At 41.8% G+C, this 20278-nt stretch overlaps 1 long non-coding RNA gene across 2 annotated transcripts in view; it reads left to right on the forward strand.

Moving 5' to 3' along the window:
- LOC133630653 (uncharacterized) overlaps positions 1 to 20018 on the forward strand; it is a 74564-nt gene extending 54546 nt beyond the window's left edge. Inside the window, exon 5 of one of the 2 annotated variants that reach the window (XR_009821311.1) lies at positions 19745 to 20018. This is a non-coding gene — a long non-coding RNA (uncharacterized LOC133630653). Of the gene's footprint in view, positions 1 to 1898; positions 2002 to 19744 lie in introns of those variants that run through there. The other variant, XR_009821312.1, reaches the window with a different exon arrangement.
- The last annotated feature ends 260 nt before the right edge of the window (positions 20019 to 20278 follow it).

Raw genomic sequence — 20278 nt, forward strand, 5'->3', positions numbered from 1 at the left:
AAGTGTACTTCTGACTTATATCCCATATTTCTGCACAATGCCTCAGATAAGGTAACACTGGTGAGCAGTAGAGAATATGAAGTGATTTTTGGTCCACAACATATTTTGCCTTACTTATTATTTATGTAATTATTGCCATTTTATGTTGTATATTTTTTATATGAGATTTCCAGTTAATTTTCTTTTACTCTTTCAGTGTCAGTCTATTTGTATTTGTGTTTGACTTTCCCTTCTGCTGTTACTGAATTGCATTACTTTAGTGTCACTGAGATTCAAAGATAGTCTGTTTTTGTCAAACCAACTGTTAAATGTATTCATTTCTTGTGTTATTGTATGATCTACTGTGTGTTCTCTCATTCATTGAGGAGAAGTTGGCCATAGTCTCTTTACACACACTCTGGCCTTTCTGATCACAACCTAGAGGTTGTGGCTTTTAACAACCATGGTGTGTGATTGAAGTTTAAAGGCCTACTGAAATGAAATTGTTTTATTTAAACGGGGATAGCAGATCCATTCTATGTGTCATACTTGATCATTTCGCGATATTGCCCTATTTTTGCTGAAAGGATTTAGTAGAGAACATCGACGATAATGTTCACAACTTTTGATCGCTGATAAAAAAAAGCCTTGCCTGTACGGGAAGTAGCGTGACGTCACAGGTTGAAGGGCTCCTCACATTTCCCCATTGTTTACACCAGCAGCGAGAGCGATTCGGACCGAGAAAGCGACGATTACCCCATTAATTTGAGCGAGGATGAAAGATTCGTGGATGAGGAACGTGAGAGTGAAGGACTAGAGTGCAGTGCAGGACGTATCTTTTTTCGCTCTGACCGTAACTTAGATACAAGGGCTCATTGGATTCCACACTTTCTCCTTTTTCTATTGTGGATCACAGATTTGTATTTCAAACCACCTCGGATACTATATCCTCTTGAAAATGAGAGTCGAGAACGCGAAATGGACATTCACAGTGACTTTTATCTCCACGACAATACATCGGCGAAGCTCTTTAGCTACGGAGCTAACGTGATAGCATCGTGCTTAAATGATGATAGAAACAAAAGAAATAAGCCCCTGACTGGAAGGATAGATAGAAAATCAACAATACTATTAAACCATGGACATGAACTACACGGTTAATGCTTTCCAGCCTGGCGAAGCTTAACAATGCTGTTGCTAACGACGCCATTGAAGCTAACTTAGCTACGGGACCTCGACAGAGCTATGCTAAAAACATTAGCTATCCACCTACGCCAGCCAGCCCTCATCTGCTTATCAACACCCGTGCTCACCTGTGTTCCAGCGATCGACGGAGCGACGAATGACTTCACCCGATCATAGATGCGGTCGGCGGCCCGGAGACGGAGGAAGTCAAGGTGAGGTCGGCGGCTAGCGCGTCTGCTATCCATCTCAAAGTCCTCCTGGTTGAGTTGCTTTAGTCCGTCGCTAATACACCGATCCCACCTACAACTTTCTTCATTGCAGTTTTCATTGTTCATTAAACAAATTGCAAAAGATTCACCAACACAGATGTCCAGAATACTGTGGAATTTTGAGATGAAAACAGAGCTTTTTGTATTGGATCCAATGGTGTCCGAATACTTCCGTTTCAACGATTGACGTCACGCGCATACGTCATCATACATAGACGTTTTCAACCGGAAGTTTAGCGGGAAATTTAAAATTGCACTTTATAAGTTAACCCGGCCGTATTGGCATGTGTTGCAATGTTAAGATTTCATCATTGATATATAAACTATCAGTAGTGGCTTTCAGTAGGCCTTTAATTCCCCGTCTTTGTTTACTTTGTATTCTTTTCGTTTCTATTCCAGCGAGTTGCAGTTGTTTACTAATCCGACAAAATGTCCGTTCAACAAGCTTTTTTTTTGCTTGCACAGGCTCTTTTTCTCTGCTGTCCCAATGACATGGCTCCATCTAACTCGTGTTGCTCTTGGACAAAACCTAACCCCACATTGGCATCCAAACCTACATAGACAGAGGTACAGTCAACACAAACACACCTGGGAGCCCGGCATTGTGCAAATCGAATCTGTGGAAATGAACAAATTTGTCATATAAGATGGAGGGAAGGCCTGGCTGATGGTGGACTTTGTCTCTGTCTGTGTAAGTGGATTCCTCCTCAGCTTCGATAGTGGAACAGGAGAAGATATGAGGATGTTTGCGGGTGTGTGTCAGCCCTCTGCGCTGTAATAACCCAGAGACGTCAGAGGGTCTGATGGCCACATATATAAAAGTCCTCCCTCTCTCTCTCTCTCACACACACACACACCTGAGGGACTCATGTCTACTGGCAGCCTTAACAGAGTCAACAGGTTTAATGAGGATTTGTTGGCGTGTGGTTATGTGCATGAACGTCATCCAACCCAGCACATGGGAACCTTTGGGAGTCCAAATCAAATGGCGGCATTCTTCTAACCAAGCGTCTCAGGGTAGATACCGTCCATCTTATGGTAGCTTCTCTCCAGGCGTCACAAAGTGTCATGTCTACAGTGAGGAGCAACACGAGTATAGATTATGCGCAAATCTCTTGTATACGCTTTCAATTAGAAAACTAGCCATTTGTTTCGTGACGTGTGACAGGCTTGTAATCAAAACGTCAGCAGGTTTTATTTTTGAGCAGAAGGCTGATGCGCAATCAGCATAATCATTAATTCTAATCATAGAAGGAGAATCAATACAAAGAACCACAAATAACCTCCTTCCTTTCCTTCACTGTCTGCGCTGCACTTGACATTATTTAACCCGTACTGTAAATTACATTCACTCTACAAATTGTAATGCATTAAAAAAATAACATTGGACGTGTTTTGCTATTTAAATGATTTTTGTTTGTTTTGTTTACTGCCAGCTACTGTAAGTTACTGTATTTTCCAGACTATAGAGCAGGGGTGCTCACACTTTTTCTGCAGGCGAGCTACTTTTCAATTGATCAAGTCGTGGGGATCTACCTCATTCATATATATAATTTATATTGACTTATTTATGAAATATATGTTTTTGTTAACAAGTTAAAGGTGTTTAATGATAATGCAAGCATGTTTAACACATATAGTTAATATTGTTAATAAATTAAATGTGTTTAATGATAATACAAGAATGTTTAATACATATAGTTAATATTGTTAACAAGTTAAAGGTGTTTAAAGATAATGCAAGCATGTTTAACACATATAGTTAATATTGTTAACAAGTTAAAGGTGTTTAAAGATAATGCAAGCATGTTTAACACATACAGTTAATATTGTTAACAAGTTAAAGGTGTTTAATGATAATACAAGCATGTTTAACACATATTGTTAATATTGTCAATAAGTTAAAGGTGTTTAAAGATAATACAAGCATGTTTAACACATACAGTTAATATTGTCAATAAGTTAAAGGTGTTTAAAGATAATACAAGCATGTTTAACACATATAGTTAATATTGTTAACAAGTTAAAGGTGTTTAAAGATAATGCAAGAATGTTTAACACATATAGTTAATATTGTTAATAAGTTAAAGGTGTTTAATGATAATACAAGCCTGTTTAACACATATAGATTCCTTTCTTTCATGAAGACAAGAATATAAGTTGGTGTGTTACCTGATTCTGATGACTTGCATTGATAGGAATCAGACAGTGGTGCTGATAACGTCCGCATTTTCAAATGGAGGAGAAAAAAAGTCCTCCTTTCTGTCCAATACCACATGAAAGTGGTTGGTTTTTGGCATCTTATTTGTCCAGTTTCCGTACTCCTTTGTATACACTTTACAAGAAATACATTGGCGGCAAACTCCATAGCTTGCTAGCTTGTGCACGCCAGCTTTCTGAGACTCTTATTTTGTTAGCGCAGGCAGGATGAAGCAGAGCTTTTATTGTGCAACTGTGCAGTCGGTCTTTGGAGTTTTGACGACAGATATGGCGCCACAGTCTGTTGAAATAAAAAGTGTTTCTCGCCTTCCTGTCGGTCATTTTTTCTTAATAATGAGCTGGCAGCAGCCAGCGTCATCTCAGAAGACGCTCGGGTGCCGTGAATGTCAATCAAGTGACGAAAGTGACGTCATAGTGAAGATTTATGATCGCTCATTTTTAGGACTATTTTTTTAATGCCTGGCTGGGGATCGACTGACACACCCTCCGTGATCGACCGGTAGCTCGCGATCAACGTAATGAGCACCCCTGCTATAGAGAGTGCACCGGTATGCAGTCATTAGATTTTACGGAAAAAAGAAAATGTTTCCATATATTATCCGCACCGCCCGCCACCCCGCAATATGTCTTCTCAACCTGGCAGAAAGAGAAGACATATGGAGACGTTGTACCTTTGCAACGGTAGACAACAAGATACGTTGTAAACCTTGTGGCTCGAAAAATAAAACCAACTTGAAGCGCCATCTGCAGGCTAATTATCTACGCAACAGTAAGTAGGCCTAAACTAAGCTTTCCAAACGACTCATACTGTACTGAATTACTGTTACTATTAAAGAGAGTTACCACTACTTTTTTTGTACACCAAAGGCATGTAACGATACAGTGGAAGAAGGAGACGGCACAGAGACAGTGACATCGTGAGCTTGCAGCGTGTTTATTGACATAAACAGATGTACGTGAAGTGTGTACTTAATCCAAAGGAATAAGGTGTGACTACGTGTAGTAAATATCTGAGGGGTGTTACCAGGTGGTGTTGAAGGTGCGTGTTGAGATCGAGGCGGAAGTCCAGATAGGGCAAGGCAGGCTCGAAGGTCCAGAGACAGCCAGGAGGTCAAGGGCTGGAGCGAGGCGTCGTGGTCAAAGGGCAGGTGTGAGGTCAAGGTCCAGGGAGGCAGCAGAGAGTCCAGAGGGGATCCGGGGAGACGAGACACAGCCCGAAACCAGGGGAGGATGACGGGTTGCTGGATGACGACACGAAATGAGACACAGTGAGCACGACGGGGGAAAAACACAAAGAGCGAGGAAGCACACAGGCAAGGAAAGCTGGAGACGTATGAGGCTTACTGCACATGTACAAGTAGCTACGTTCTGGCACTGGAACGCAAGACGCGCTGGCTTATGAAGGCAAATTCTCATTGCAGCCGTGCGGAGGCGCGACCGCAGCCAAGGAGGAACGCCCGTGGGCGTGTCCCGAGGTGCACTCAGTGGAGCGCACAGCAGAATGAGAGGCGGCAGGTGTCTAATCCTTAACAGGACCCCCCCTCTTATGCGAGACTCCTGATGAGCGTCGTGGTGCCTCAGGGTGAGCCTCGTAGAAGTCTCTAAGGAGTGATGGGTTGTCGATGTATGAGGCAGTTACCCAGGATCGATCCTCCGGTCCATAGCCCTCCCAGTTGACCTAGAAGACCAACCCCCTTCCCTGTCGCCGAACCCTGAGAATCTCCTTAACAGTCCAAACAGTATCACCGTCTTCGAGGATCCTAGGAGGGGGAGGAGCAGGGGTGGGGAGGGGAAGGGAACTGACCGTTACAGGGTTAAGTTGGGAGACGTAAAAAACTGTGTGTACTTTTATAGAATATGGTAGGGGATGACATACCGCAGCTTGGTTTATGATGGCTTCCACTGGGAAAGGCCCTATGTAGCGTGGTGCCAACTTTTGGGAGTATACTGGAAGGTGAAGATCCTTGGCCCGCAGTATCACGTGCTGCCCGGGCTGATAGGCTGGTGCCGGGATGCGCCGCCGATTGGCGCTGTGACGCATCCTCTATGAAGCCCTTAACAGTGCCGCACGGGCGGATTTCTAGACGTTGCGGCAGCGCCTAGGATGGGCTCGGGAAGAGGGCATTGCTGCTTTGATCTCCTGTTGAGGAAACGTAGGGCGCTGGAAACCCACGGAGCACTCAAACGGGGACATACCTGTGGCCGCGCTGGTCATGGAGTTGAATGCGTATTCCACCAAGGCTATGAACTTGCAACAGGATGTGGGCTGGCGGGCGGCCATACAGCGCAGCATGGTCTCCACTCCCTGGTTGGCCTTCTCGGCTTGCCCATTGCTTTGGGGGTGATAGCCGGAGGACAGACTGACCGTGGCCCCAATCCCCTTGCAGAAGGTCTGCCAGACCCGGGAAATGAATTGGGGACCAACGTCAGACACGATGTCCACGGGGATCCCATGGATTCTGACCACATGCTGGACGAGTAGGTCAGTAGTCTCGGAAGCGGAGGGAAGCTTGGGAAGGGGCCGAAGTGGGCTGCTTTGGAGAACCTGTCGATCAGAGTGAGAATGGTAGTGTTACCTTGTGAGATGAGAAATCCGGTAATGAAGTCCAAAGCAATGTGGGACCAGGGTCTACTGGGAATAGTGAGAGAACTTAAGAGGCCAGTCGGAGGACTGTGGGCAGCTTTGTTGCGGAGGCAGATGGTGCATGCAGCAACAAACTCGCGGGTATCCGCCTCCATTGATGGCCACAAGAAACGGCGTTGAATGAAAGAGAGTGACCTATGGATTCCGGGATGGCAGGTGAGGATGTTAGAATGAGCCCAGTCCAGTACCTTGGATCGTAGTTGTCGAGGAACAAACAGCTTGTTCGGGGGTCCGCTGTCGGGACCAGAGTCGGAGCGCAGGGCCGTCTTGACCAAGCCTTCGATCTCCCACGTTACCATCCCTACAACACGGGCATGGGCAGGTCTGAATGAGAGAGTGTAGTCAAATCGGCAGAAAAACTGCACCCAGCGCGCTTATCGGTCGTTGAGCCTCTTGGCTGTGCGAACGTGAATAAGGTTACGGTGACCTGCTTATTTCAGCAAGACAATGCCAAGCCAAATTCTGCACGTGTTACAACAGCGTGGCTTCATAGTAAAAGAGTGCGGGTACTAGACTGGCCTGCCTGTAGTCCAGACCTGTCTCCCATTGAAAATGTGTGGTGCATTATGAAGCCTAAAATACCACAACTGAGACCCCCGGACTGTTGAACAACTTAAGCTGTACATCAAGCAAGAATGGGAAAGAATTCCACCTGAAAAGCTTCCAAAATTGGTCTCCTCAGTTCCCAAACGTTTACTGAGTGTTGTTAAAAGGAAAGGCCATGTAACACAGTGGTAAAAATGCCCTTGTGCCAACTTTTTTGCAATGTGTTGCTGCCATTAAATTCTAACTTAATGATTATTTGCAACAACAAAAAATAAGTTTCTCAGTTCAAACATTAAATATCTTGTCTTTGCAGTCTATTCAATTGAATATAAGTTGAAAAGGATTTACAAATCATTGTATTCTGTTTTTATTTACCATTTACACAACGTGCCAACTTCACTGGTTTTGTAAATCAATTTAGATGGCAAGAATATAACAAAAACTAAAATACATTTTTGCCTACAACTTAATTAAATACTGCTGTCAAAATTAACACTGCTGTGATCTAAACAAGCAAAAAAATCCTACAAAAAAAACATGCAAGCAAAATGTATAAAGGCTAGGGCTGTGAATCCTTGGGTGTCCCACGATTCGATTCAATATCGATTCTTTGGGTCACGATTCGATTCAAAACCGATTTTTTTTTTTCAATTCAACACGATTCTCGATTCAAAAACGATTTTTTTCCCGATTCAAAAGGATTCTCTATTCATTAATACATAGATTTCAGCAGGATCTACCCCAGTCTGCTGACACGCAAGCAGAGTAGTAGATTTTTGTAAAAAGCTTTTATAATTGTAAAGGACAATGTTTTATCAACTGATTGCAATCATGTAAATTTGTTTTAACTATTAAATGAACCAAAAATATGACTTATTTTATCTTTGTGAAAATATTGGACACAGTGTGTTGTCAAGCTTATGAGATGCGATGCAAGTGTAAGCCACTGTGACACTATTGTTCTTTTTTTTTTAAAATAAATGTCTAATGATAATGTCAATGAGGGATTTTTAATCACTGCTATGTTGAAATTGTAACTAATATTGATACTGTTGTTGATAATATTCATTTTTGTTTCACTACTTTTGGTGAAAGTAGTGAAACTGTGTGGTGTTTGTGTCTCCTCTCAATTGCTCTGTTTATTGCAGTTCTGAGTGTTGCTGGGTCGGGTTTGGTTTTGGAATTGGATTGCATTGTTATGGTATTGTTGTGTATTGTTTTGTTGGATTGATTAAATTAAAAAAAATAAAAATTAAAAATACAATTTTTTTTTACAAAAAAATAATGGATTTAAAAAAAAAAAGAGAATCGATTCTGAATCGCACAACGTGAGAATCGCACACCCCTAATAAAGGCCCATTCAAACCCACATACATTATTTTAATATTCAAGGGCTAGATTTATTATGTCATGAGGATTTCATAGCAACCCACATGGACAAATTAAACATGTCATTAGAAATGCACTGTTTGTTTCAACACACCTCGCCTGCAAACTGGATCAACAGCCCAGCTTGAGACACCATGGATGCAAATTGAAATAAATACAACCAATTCATGTATTAAAACACAATGCATGACTTGTCATACTAAAACCTTCTTACTCCAGACTCTAGGTTCAGCCAAACAGCGAATATAAAGCAGCAATTAATGTGTCTAAATGGGTGCGTGTAAATCCACTCCTTTGTCGGTGTGTTCTACTGATTCTTTGTCTTTTATTCAGTTAACTGAGGTCATACTATTTACACAATCTATGACATCTTATGAAGTGATGTACCGTATTTTTCAGACTATAGGGCGCACTTCAAATCCTTTCATTTTCTCAAATGCGTCAAATGTACGGAATAATTTTGGTTGTGCTTACCTACCTCGAAGCTATTTTATTTGGTACATGGTGAAATGATCAGTGTGACCAGTAGATGGCAGTCACACATAAGAGACACATGTGGACTGCAAGTTGACGCCTCCTCTTCAATTAATGACGCTAGCAAGTACCCGTAAGCAAGCAACACCAACACTTTGAAGTTTCATCGAGAATATAGAAAATTACACACGGCGCTCGAAAATCTGTCAAAATTTTTAGTAGGACTTTGACTTGTCCAGGGTGTACCCCGCCTTCCGCCCGATTGTAGCTGAGATAGGCTCCAGCGCCACCGCGACCCCGAAGGGAATAAGCGGTAGAAAATGGATGGATGGATGGATTTGGTAAGCATTACAACTACCATAGTCAGATGTACTGTGCTTCAACATTCGGTATTATTATGGTGTGTGTATAACGACCCCTATTAGGACACATTATCTGGCATTTTTTGTTTCGCAATATTATGCAAAAACAACTTTTCTTACAATCTGGTACCTACTGGGATCTTCCGTCGAAGTGGAGGCACGTAAATAAGAAAAACGGCGCATCCTGAAGAGACGATCAGAAAGTGGCTTGAAAATGATCTGTAAAACTTCATCTATGCAACATTTTGACCAAAGAACCACCATTACATGTTATGTAGACCACAAGGAAGTGTTTTACATTTAGAAAAATTATCATAATAGGACCCCTTTAATGCGCACAGTCACCCATAAGAGATACGTGTAGACTGCAATATGACTCAAGTAAACAACACCAACATTTTATATGTTCCATTGAAAATATAGAACATTACACACGGCGCTCAAAAATCTATCAAAATGTTTTAGTATGACATTGGTAAGCTATGAAGCCGCACCGCTTGATGGATTGTACTGTGCTTCAACATAGGAGTATTATTATGGTGTGTGCATAAGGTAAGACATATTATCTAGCGTTTTGTTTCGCAATATTATGCAAAATCAACTTTTCTTACCGGCTGATTTCCTTCTCCATCTCCATCAGTATTGCAGTCTCTCTGCCGCACTGTTGTGACCAAACGAGAGCTGAGCCAGAAGGCAAAGCTCTCGGTCTACTGAGCTATCTACATTCCTACTCTCACCTATGGTCATGAAGTGTGGGTCATGACAGAAAGAATAAGATCGCGGATACAAGCGGCCGAAATGAGTTTCCTCAGAAGGGTGGCTGGCATCTCCCTTAGAGATAGGGTGAGAAGTGCAGTCACCCGAGAGAGACTCGGAGTAGAGCCGCTGCTCCTTCGCTTGGAAAGGAACCAGCTTAGGTGGTTCGGGCATCTCGTGCGGATGCCTCACGAGCGTCTCCCTAGGGAGGTCCTCGTTACACGTCCCACTGGGAGGAGACCCCACAGCAGGCCAAGGACCAGATGGGGGGGATTACATCTCCTCTCTGGCCTGGGAACGCTTCGGGATTCCCCAGGAGGAAGTCGCTAATGTTGCTCTGGAGAGGGAAGTCTGGGGGTCTCTGCTGGAGCTGTTGTCCCCACGACCCGATTCTGGATAAGCGGTTGAAGATGGATGGAACTTTTCTTACCTTCTGGTACCTGCTGATCTGTATTTGGGATCTGCATAAGTACTAAAAATTTGCGAGGGTCCGCCTCTGTAGTCTGTGCCGACACCGTAGTTCAGGGGTGTCCAAAGTGTGGCCCGGGGGCCATTTGCGGCCTGCAGCTCATGTTTTACCGGCCCGCGGCACATCATTCTAAAAATACTAAAACATTTTTTTTTTTTAAACATTAAAACGTGGAATAAAAGAGCAAATAGGTGAAATGCAACGAGAAAAAAAGTTGCATTGTTGACTCTAAAAACACTTTTTTTTTTTTTAAATTTCAAAAAATAATAATGAGTCAAAATCAACGTTGCTATGAATTATTGACTGATTTAAGGACAAAAAGGACACAAATACAACAAACAAACAAAAAACATGAAAAATATGAAAATTATTTTAAAAAATACATTCAAATTATTTACTAATACTAATTATACTAATTATTATATTGATTGTTATTATAAATATACTAAACTAATTACACTATATATCAGGGGTGGGCAATTAATTTTTACCGGGGGCCGCATGAGCTACCCGAGCACTGCTGGAGGGCCACATCGACAATATTTCAATTAAATTTTGCTCAATATTATTTTTGATATATACCGTAAGATAAATAATAATAATAATAATAATAATAGTAATACTTCAACATAGTGTGTGTAACAGCATTCCATGACTAATATATATAAATTAACATTAATAATAAATGACAGTAAAATAAGCACACGTATGACTGAGGAGTCATAGTGTAACTTTGTGTGGTGTTTGAGTTGTCCGACTTTTTGTGTGGCCTTAAACGCACCAGTGGTTTAGTGCTACGCGTGTTGGTGACAGATGACAAGTTGGTTTTGGCCTGGTTTGTACGGCAGAAAATGACTAGTTTTTCGAGATATAATTGTTTTACTCATGTTTTTGGTGTGGTTATGTCCGAATATAAACAGTTTTGTTCAATAAAGTGATGGATATAATTCCTGTCCTCGAAGCATCTCGATAGACGTTACAATAATTGAACGGTGTTCAATTGAACGGTGTTGACGAACACCATTAGGGCCGCTTGTTGTCACTGTCACTCAAAGTTGCATTGCAAAATTCCATAGAATAAATATGTTTATTTTGTTTATAATTCAGATGGGATTTGATTTGGTGCGCGGCATATATACTTGCTGCGCGCAGTGGACGCTTGAGCAGTGCGCAATTGCGCAGGCACGCACCTTAGGTGAGGGGACGTTGCTTTGCAGTTCATGTGTTGTTGAAAACACGGCATTCCTCATCAACTTTTCTCTTTTTGGCGTCTCGGGTGTAAACCGTGCATCACTTGTCGCTGCATGTGCACCTTCACTCGCAGGTTACACACGGACACACGCCCATAAATAATACTTTTCAAAATAAAAGCAGCACAGTTGTATTGCGCGCAGGACATAGATGTTTTTTCAACTTTATTTTGTAATTGCAGTTGTTCACATTCACTCACAATCACGCATACGTCCACACGGAAGTAATACAAATAACGATTTTCAAAACAAAAGCAGCACCGTTGTATTGCACACTCGACATAGATACTTTTTAAAATTTATTTTGTAATTTATAATTGGCCTCACGCGGGCCGGACAGGGACGCACAAAGGGCCGGATGCGGCCCGCGGGCCGCAGAATGCCCAGGTCTGCTATATATCATCTGAAGCTGATATAGAGATTTAAGTGTTGAATGTAAAAAAAAAAAATTACAAAAAAAAGCATGACCATTTTATGAGTGGGCACTTTTGGATCTCCAAAAATGTTAGTGGAATTAAAAAACACCTGTCTTTGCTAAAAAAAAATAAAAAAATACAATTCAAATAAATTTTGCTATGAATTATTGACGTAAAATCAAATTACTTCACATCAAATATTCCACTTTGAAAATCTTTTTGGGAAAAATATTGTATATTTTGTATTTTTACCCCCAAAAAATTGGGTGACTTATTTTTAACCTTTTTTAAGACTGAAACCCTTCTGGGTCCCTAGGACCTAACTTGAGCGAGCCCCAAAGGTTAAAAAAAAAAAGTGTATATTGTATTGGTTTTGAAAATGAAGAAAATATCAAAAAGGCCCCCACGTGCTTTGATTTTTCAGTGTGCGGCCCTCAGTGGAAAAAGTTTGGACACCCTGCCGTAGTTGATAAGCTTCTTCTTTTTCTCTTTCTTCTTGTTATGGGACATTCACCCTCTGCTGTTGCCATTTCTAATATAAAGTGTCATGATCCGTCACCCGGGCCATGGCATGATTTGGGTTTGGTATTTTTTCTGTTTTAGTCTGTTTCCTGGGTGCATCCTCTTTCCCTGTTTTCTGTTTGTTTCCATGGGCACTGATTCTCCTCACCTGTCTTAGTTTTGCAATTAGTGTTCCCACCAGGTGTTTTGGTTAATCACTCCCCTTTATAGTTTCCTGTCACCCAGCATTAGTTGCTAGGTCAATGTTTGCGACAGGCAACAGTTACATTCTCCCGGTTTATCTCCTCGCTCTAGTGATTTTTTTGTACAGACTAGCTTTCCTCGTTTTTTCACCCTTGGTGACATTTTGGGTTTTGTTTAGCTCCACGCTTGCTAGCGTCCTCAGTTTTTGTATTTAGGGACGGCGTGGCGAAGTTGGTAGAGTTGCTGTGCCAGCAATCTGAGTGTTGCTGGTTACTGGGGTTCAATCCCCACCTTTTACCATCCTAGTCACGTCCGTTGTGTCCTTGGGCAAGACACTTCACCCTTATACAAGTATAACTCATTTATTTATATTTTTGTCCTGCGTTTAATTTATTAAAGAAAGCTTAGTCTTACCTGTATGCTACTCCTGCTTGTTTCTGCCTTGAAAGGAACACTACCAGCGCAGCTATGCGCCCCAGAAGACGTAACAATAAAGTAGTGTAAAGTTCTTACTTATATCTGTCAGTAAACTCGCCATGAAAGCGCTAAAACATACCGGTGTAGTGAGTTTACATTATTCACCCAAGGAACTTTATTTATTAGAGAGTTCCGGTCAGACGTTTTTTGCACGGGACACATTTCCGGCATTGTTGTTGCACTAGTGAGCCACGGATGAGGAGATGCTGCTCCGTTATTGATTGAAGTAAAGTCTGAATGTCATTAAAACAGTTAGCTCCATCTTTTAACACTTCTTCCACTCCCGTCCTTGCACGCTACACCGCTACAACAAAGATGACGGCGAGAAAACGCTGTCGAAGGTGAGCCACGTAAATAAGACCGCCCACAAAACGACGCATCCTGAAGAGACTGTCAGAAAGCGGCTTGAAGATGATCTGTAAAACATCATCCATGCAACATTTTGACCAAAGAACCACCATTACATGTTATGTAGACCACAAGGAAGTCTTTTACATTTAGAAGAAAAATAATAATAATATGACTCCTTTAACTCCTATAATCGCCTTTTATATGAAAATAGACCTAACTAGACACACTCATCGGCAGTGCGCTTTATAATCCTGTGAGCCCTATGGTCTGGAAAATATAATATACCGTATTTTTCGGACTATAAGTCACAGTTTTGTTCATAGTTTGGCCGGGGGTGCGACTTATACTCAGGAACGACTTATGTGTGAACTTATTAACACGTTACCGTAAAATATCAAATAATATTATTTAGCTCATTCACGTAAGAGACTAGACGTATAAGATTTCATGGGATTTAGCGATTAGGAGTGACAGATTGTTTGGTAAACGTATAGCATGTTCTATATGTTATAGTTATTTGAATGACTCTTACCATAATATGTTACGTTAACATACCAGGCACGTTCTCAGTTGGTTATTTATGCCTCATATAACGTACACTTATTCAGCCTGTTGTTCACTATTCTTTATTTATTTTAAATTGCCTTTCAAATGTCTATTCTTGGTGTTGGCTTTTATCAAATAAATTTCCCCAAAAAATGCGACTTATACTCCAGTGCGACTTATATATGTTTTTTTCCTTCTTTATTATGCATTTCCGGCCGGTGCGACTTATACTCCGAAAAATACGGTATGTGTTCTGTTACAACTAAAAGTTGAAGTGTGTTGTGCTTATTGCTTGTTATTTCATTGACATTATTACATGTGTATTTGTCGCCATCAAGTGGTCAGGGCAGTTACTACATCTTTGAGAAGTGTGTACTTTGAATCAAACTATTGACCGGAAGTTGCATAAGCCAAGCAGACAAATCTACGGTGCCAGCACGTACTTTATGGTGGTTCTTTTCGAAGAAATACTGCATATATCTTTTGTTTAAGGTTGCATCGCCGGTATGTATCATAAGTTGAACTTTGAAACTTGGTTTTTGTCTAAAATATTTCGAGCTAAATGTCCGATTTGTGATGTATAATGAGATCTTTGTCATGCTCATTAGCGATAATTTGCAATGTCATCTAAGATGGCGTCGTAGTACAAATTCACTTTTGTTTTTGATTGAAACTTTTTGATTGAAACTTTTATTAGTAGATTGCACAGTGAAGTACATATTCCGTACAATTGACCACTAAATGGTAACACCCCGATAAGTTTTTCAACTTGTTTAAGTCGGGGTCCACTGATTCATGATACAGATATATACTATTATCATAATACAGTCATCACACAAGATAATCATCAGACAGAGTATATACATAGAATTATTTACATTATTTACAATCTGGGGGGGGGGGGGGGGGGGTTAGGTTTGGTTGACACTTCAGTCATCAACAATTGCATCATCAGAGAAATGGTCATTGGAACAATGTAGGACTGACTTGGTAGGATATGTACAGCAAGTAGTGGACACAGAGAGAGAGATCAGAAAGTATAAGAAAAAGTGTCTACATTTGATTATTTACATTTGATTATTTACAATCCGAAGAAGTACGATGAGGACGGGAGGGTGTTAGTTTAGGGTTGAAGTTGCCTGGAGGTGTTCTTTTATTGCGGTTTTGAAGGAGGATAGAGATGCCCTTTCTTTTACACCTGTTGGGAGTGCATTCCATATTGATGTGGCATAGAAGGAGAATGAGTTGAGACCTTTGTTAGATCGGAATCTGGGTTTAACGTGGTTAGTGGAACTCCCCCTGGTGTTGTGGTTATGGCGGTCATTAAAGGCCTACTGAAACCCACTACTACCGACCACGCAGTCTGATAGTTTATATATCAATGATGAAATCTTAACATTATAACACATGCCAATACGGCCGGGTTAACTTATAAAGTGACATTTTAAATTTGCCGCTAAACTTCCGGTTCGAAACGCCTCTGCGGATGACGTATGCGCGTGACGTAGCCCGGCGAACACGGGTATGCCTTCCACATTGAAGCCGATACGAAAACGCTCTGTTTTCATTTCATAATTCCACAGTATTCTGGACATCTGTGTTCGTGAATCTGTTTCAATCATGTTCATTGCATTATGGAGAAGGAAGCCAAGCAAGCAAAGAAGAAAGTTGTCGGTGCGAAATGGACGTATTTTTCGAACGTAGTCAGCCACAACAGTACACAGCCGGCGCTTCTTTGTTTACATTCCCGAAAGATGCAGTCAAGATGGAAGAACTCGGATAACAGAGACTCTAACCAGGAGGACTTTTGATTTGGATACACAGACGCCTGTAGAGAACTGGGACAACACAGACTCTTACCGGGATTACTTTGATTTGGATGACAAAGACGCAGACGTGCTACTGTGAGTATGCAGCTTTGGCTTTTTTTTGCGTATGTACGTAACTTTTTTAAAATATATAAGCTTTATGAACCTTGGGTTAGGTGAACGGTCTTTTGGGCTGAGTGATTGTGTGTGTTGATCATGTGTTTGAATTGTATTGGCGTGTTCTATGGAGCTAGGAGCTAGCAGAGGAGCTAGGAGCTAGCATAACACGTACCGTACCGTAAGTGCGCGTCACGTACGTAACTTTTTAAAAATATATAAGCTTTATGAACCTTGGGTTAGGTGAACGGTCTTTTGGGCTGAGTGATTGTGTGTGTTGATCAGGTGTTTGAATTGTATTGGCGTGTTCTATGGAGCTAGGAGCTAGCAGAGGAGCTAGGAGCTAGCATAACAAACACGCAGGTGTTATTATGCAGGATTAATTTGTGGCATATTAAATATAAGCCTGGTTGTGTTGTGGCTAATAGAGTATATATATGTCTTGTGTTTATTTACTGTTGTAGTCATTCCCAGCTGAATATCAGGTACCGTGAGTATGCAGCCTTGGCTGCTAAACATTCGATAACTTGACCGTATGTGCGCGTCACGTACGTAACTTTTTAAAAATATATAAGCTTTATGAACCTTGGGTTAGGTAAACGGTCTTTTGGGCTGAGTGATTGTGTGTGTTGATCAGGTGTTTGAATTGTATTGGCGTGTTCTATGGAGCTAGGAGCTAGCAGAGGAGCTAGGAGCTAGCATAACAAACACGCAGGTGTTTTTATGCAGGATTAATTTGTGGCATATTAAATATAAGCCTGGTTGTGTTGTGGCTAATAGAATATATATATGTCTTGTGTTTATTTACTGTTGTAGTCATTCCCAGCTGAATATCAGGTCACCCCCGGCTCTCACAGCATCTTCCCTATCTGAATAGCTTCAACTCCCCACTAGTCCTTCACTTGCACTTTACTCATCCACAAATCTTTCATCCTCGCTCAAATTAATGGGGAAATTGTCGCTTTCTCGGTCCGAATCTCTCTCACTTCATGCGGCCATCATTGTAAACAATAGGGAACTTTGCGTATATGTTCAACTGACTACGTCACGCTACTTCCGGTAGGTGCAAGCCTTTTTTTTTATCAGATACCAAAAGTTGCAATCTTTATCGTCGTTGTTCTATACTAAATCCTTTCAGCAAAAATATGGCAATATCGCGAAATGATCAAGTATGACACATAGAATAGATCTGCTATCCCCGTTTAAATAAAAAAAATTCATTTCAGTAGGCCTTTAAGGAAGTAGTTTGACATGTACTTCGGTATCAGGGAGGTGTAGTGGATTTTATAGACTAGGCTCAGTGCAAGTTGTTTAACTCTGTCCTCCACCTTGAGCCAGCCCACTTTGGAGAAGTGGGTAGGAGTGAGGTGTGATCTGGGGTGGAGGTCTAGAAGTAATCTGACTAGCTTGTTCTGGGATGTTTGGAGTCTAGATTTGAGGGATTTGGAGGTGCTAGGGTACCAGGAGGTGCATGCGTAATCGAAAAAGGGTTGAATGAGAGTTCCCGCTACAACAGACCTGGGCATTCTGCGGCCCGCGGGCCACATCCAGCCCTTTGTGCGTCCCTGTCCGGCCCGCGTGAGGCCAATCATAAATTACAAAATACATTTAAAAAAGTATCTATGTCGAGTGTGCAATACAACGGTGCTGCTTTTGTTTTGAAAAGCGTTATTTGTATTACTTCCGTGTGGACGTATGCGCGTGCGTGATTGTGAGTGAATGTGAACAGCTGCAATCACAAATTACAAAATAAAGTTGAAAAAACATCTATGTCGTGCGCGCAATACAACTGTGCTGCTTTTATTTTGAAAAGTGTTATTTATGGGCGTATGTCCGTGTGTAACCTGTGAGTGAAGGTGCACAGCGACAAGTGATGCACGGTTTACACCCGAGACGCTAAAAAGAGAAAAGTTGTTGACGAATGGTTTGTTTTCATCAAGACATGGACTGCCAAGCAACGTTCCCTCTAAGGTGCGCGCCTGCGCAATTGCGCACTGCTCAAGCGTCCTCTGCGCACAGCAAATATATGCCGCGCACCAAATCAATCCCATCTGAATTCTAAACAAAATAAACACATTTACTCTGTGTAATTTTGCAATGCAACTCTGAGTGATAGTGACAACAAGCGGCCCTAACGGTGTTCGTCAACACCGTTCAATTGAACATCGTTCAATTATTGTAACGTCTATCGAGATGCTTCGAGGCCAGGAATTATATCGATCACTTAATTGAGCAAAACTGTTCATATTCGGCCATAACCACACCAAAAACATGAGTAAAACACTTCTATCTCGAAAAACGAGTCATTTTCTGCCGTACAAACCAGGCCAAAACCAACTTGTCATCTGTCACCAACACGCATACGACTAAACCACTGGTGCGTTTATGGCCACACAAAAAGTCGGACAACTCAAACACCACACAAAGTTACACTATGACTCCTCAGTCATACGTGTGCTTGTTAAATGATAAATGGGTTATACTTGTATAGCGCTTTTCTACCTTCAAGGTACTCAAAGCGCTTTGACAGTATTTCCACATTCACCCATTCACACACATTCACACACTGATGGCGGGAGCTGCCATGCAAGGCGCTAACCAGCAGCCATCAGGAGCAAGGGTGAAGTGTCTTGCCCAAGGACACAACAGACGTGACTAGGATGGTAGAAGGTGGGGATTGAACCCCAGTAACCAGCAACCCTCCGATTGCTGGCACGGCCACTCTACCAACTTCGCCACGCCGTCCCTGTTGTTCTACTGTCATTTATTATTAATGTTAATTTATTTATATTAACCATGGAATGCTGTTACTAGAGAAATTTACAGGAATGCAAACTTCATCCTACGCTTACATTTCATTGTGCAACATGAGGATGTTTAAGGGGAACTAAATGTGATCTCTGAAAGGGGTACAAATGATTTCCAAAGCAGTGCTTTTGGTATAAAGTTAAGTTAGGTTAATTGAAAGTATTATTATTATTATTAATTATTATTATTATTATTATTATTATTTATATTACGGTATATATAAAAAATAATATTGAGCAAAATGTAATTGAAATATTGTCAATGTGGCCCTCCAGCAGTGCTCGGGTTGCTCATGCGGCCCCCGGTAAAAATGAATTGCCCACCCCTGCTCTAGAATCTTCATGGTGCTTTTGTTGACCAGAGAGGAGATTCTATAGAGACATCTTGTTCATTGGTTGACCTTTTTGATTACCTTGGTTGTCATTTTATCACAGGAAAGATTAGAATGGAACCTTCCCATGCCTTGTAAGGTAGCATTACAGCATATATATGAATGCATTTGCACGTCCCACTGGGAGGAGGCCCCGCGGCAGACCAAGGACCAGATGGGGGGATTACATCTCCTCTCTGGCCTGGGAACGCTTCGGGATTCCCCAGGAGGAAGTCGCAAATGTTGCTCTGGAGAGGGAAGTCTGGGGGTCTTTGCTGGAGCTGCTGTCCCCGCGACCCGATTCCGGATAAGCGGTTGAAGATGGATGGATGGATGGATTTGCATAACATATGTATATATTGGCTGTATTGTCTGTCTTTTTAGTTTCACCCTTTTGAATGTCAATAAACCTGCTGACAACGCTCATCGGTCTCCAGAGCCGTGACGTAAGAAAGGTGTTAAACAGCCCTTGCATCAGACATGCACCCCCAACGGCACAATATGTGTGTCGCTCCTCCACAGAAAAATATGTTTTCTTGCTTTTGATGGTGACCCAATGCACTAAAGCAGTAAAATGGGCTAAAGTTTCCTCCGTGGTTTCAGTGATTGGATTACGTGTGGACATGACACCACGTTGACCTGCTCTAACTTGATGGTGACGCTGGAGATCTCTTACGTCACGACACAGCCCACTGCCACGGTGACGTCGTCGTCCACACAGTTGTATCCTTGCGTCGCCACATGGAAGATGTTGCACTCCACTGCTCCTTCTGCTGCACACAGCCAGGCTCGTTACCTCAGGGAGTCCAGGCTCATTTGTCTTATTTCTTTGTTTGTCTCTGTCCCTCCTCTTCTTCTTTATTTTGCCCAACCAATTTGGCACGGTAATATAACGTGAATAAATAGTAAGGGAGGTTGCGTTATTGTACGTAACATACAGCAAGTGTCTCTGTGTGTGTCCCTTTTAGGGTTGTACGGTATAGTATAGTATAGTATCGCGGTACTAATGATTCAAAAATGGTACTGTACTCTGTTTGAAAAGTATTTTAAACAGGTTTTACAAGCAGAGGAGCATGTTCGGCAGCGCACGCACACGGAGTACTTACAAGCAGACACAGTGTGTAGACAGAAAAGGGA

The sequence above is a fragment of the Entelurus aequoreus genome, linkage group LG16 (genome assembly GCF_033978785.1).
Source record: "Entelurus aequoreus isolate RoL-2023_Sb linkage group LG16, RoL_Eaeq_v1.1, whole genome shotgun sequence".
Taxonomy (NCBI): Eukaryota; Metazoa; Chordata; class Actinopteri; order Syngnathiformes; family Syngnathidae; genus Entelurus; species Entelurus aequoreus.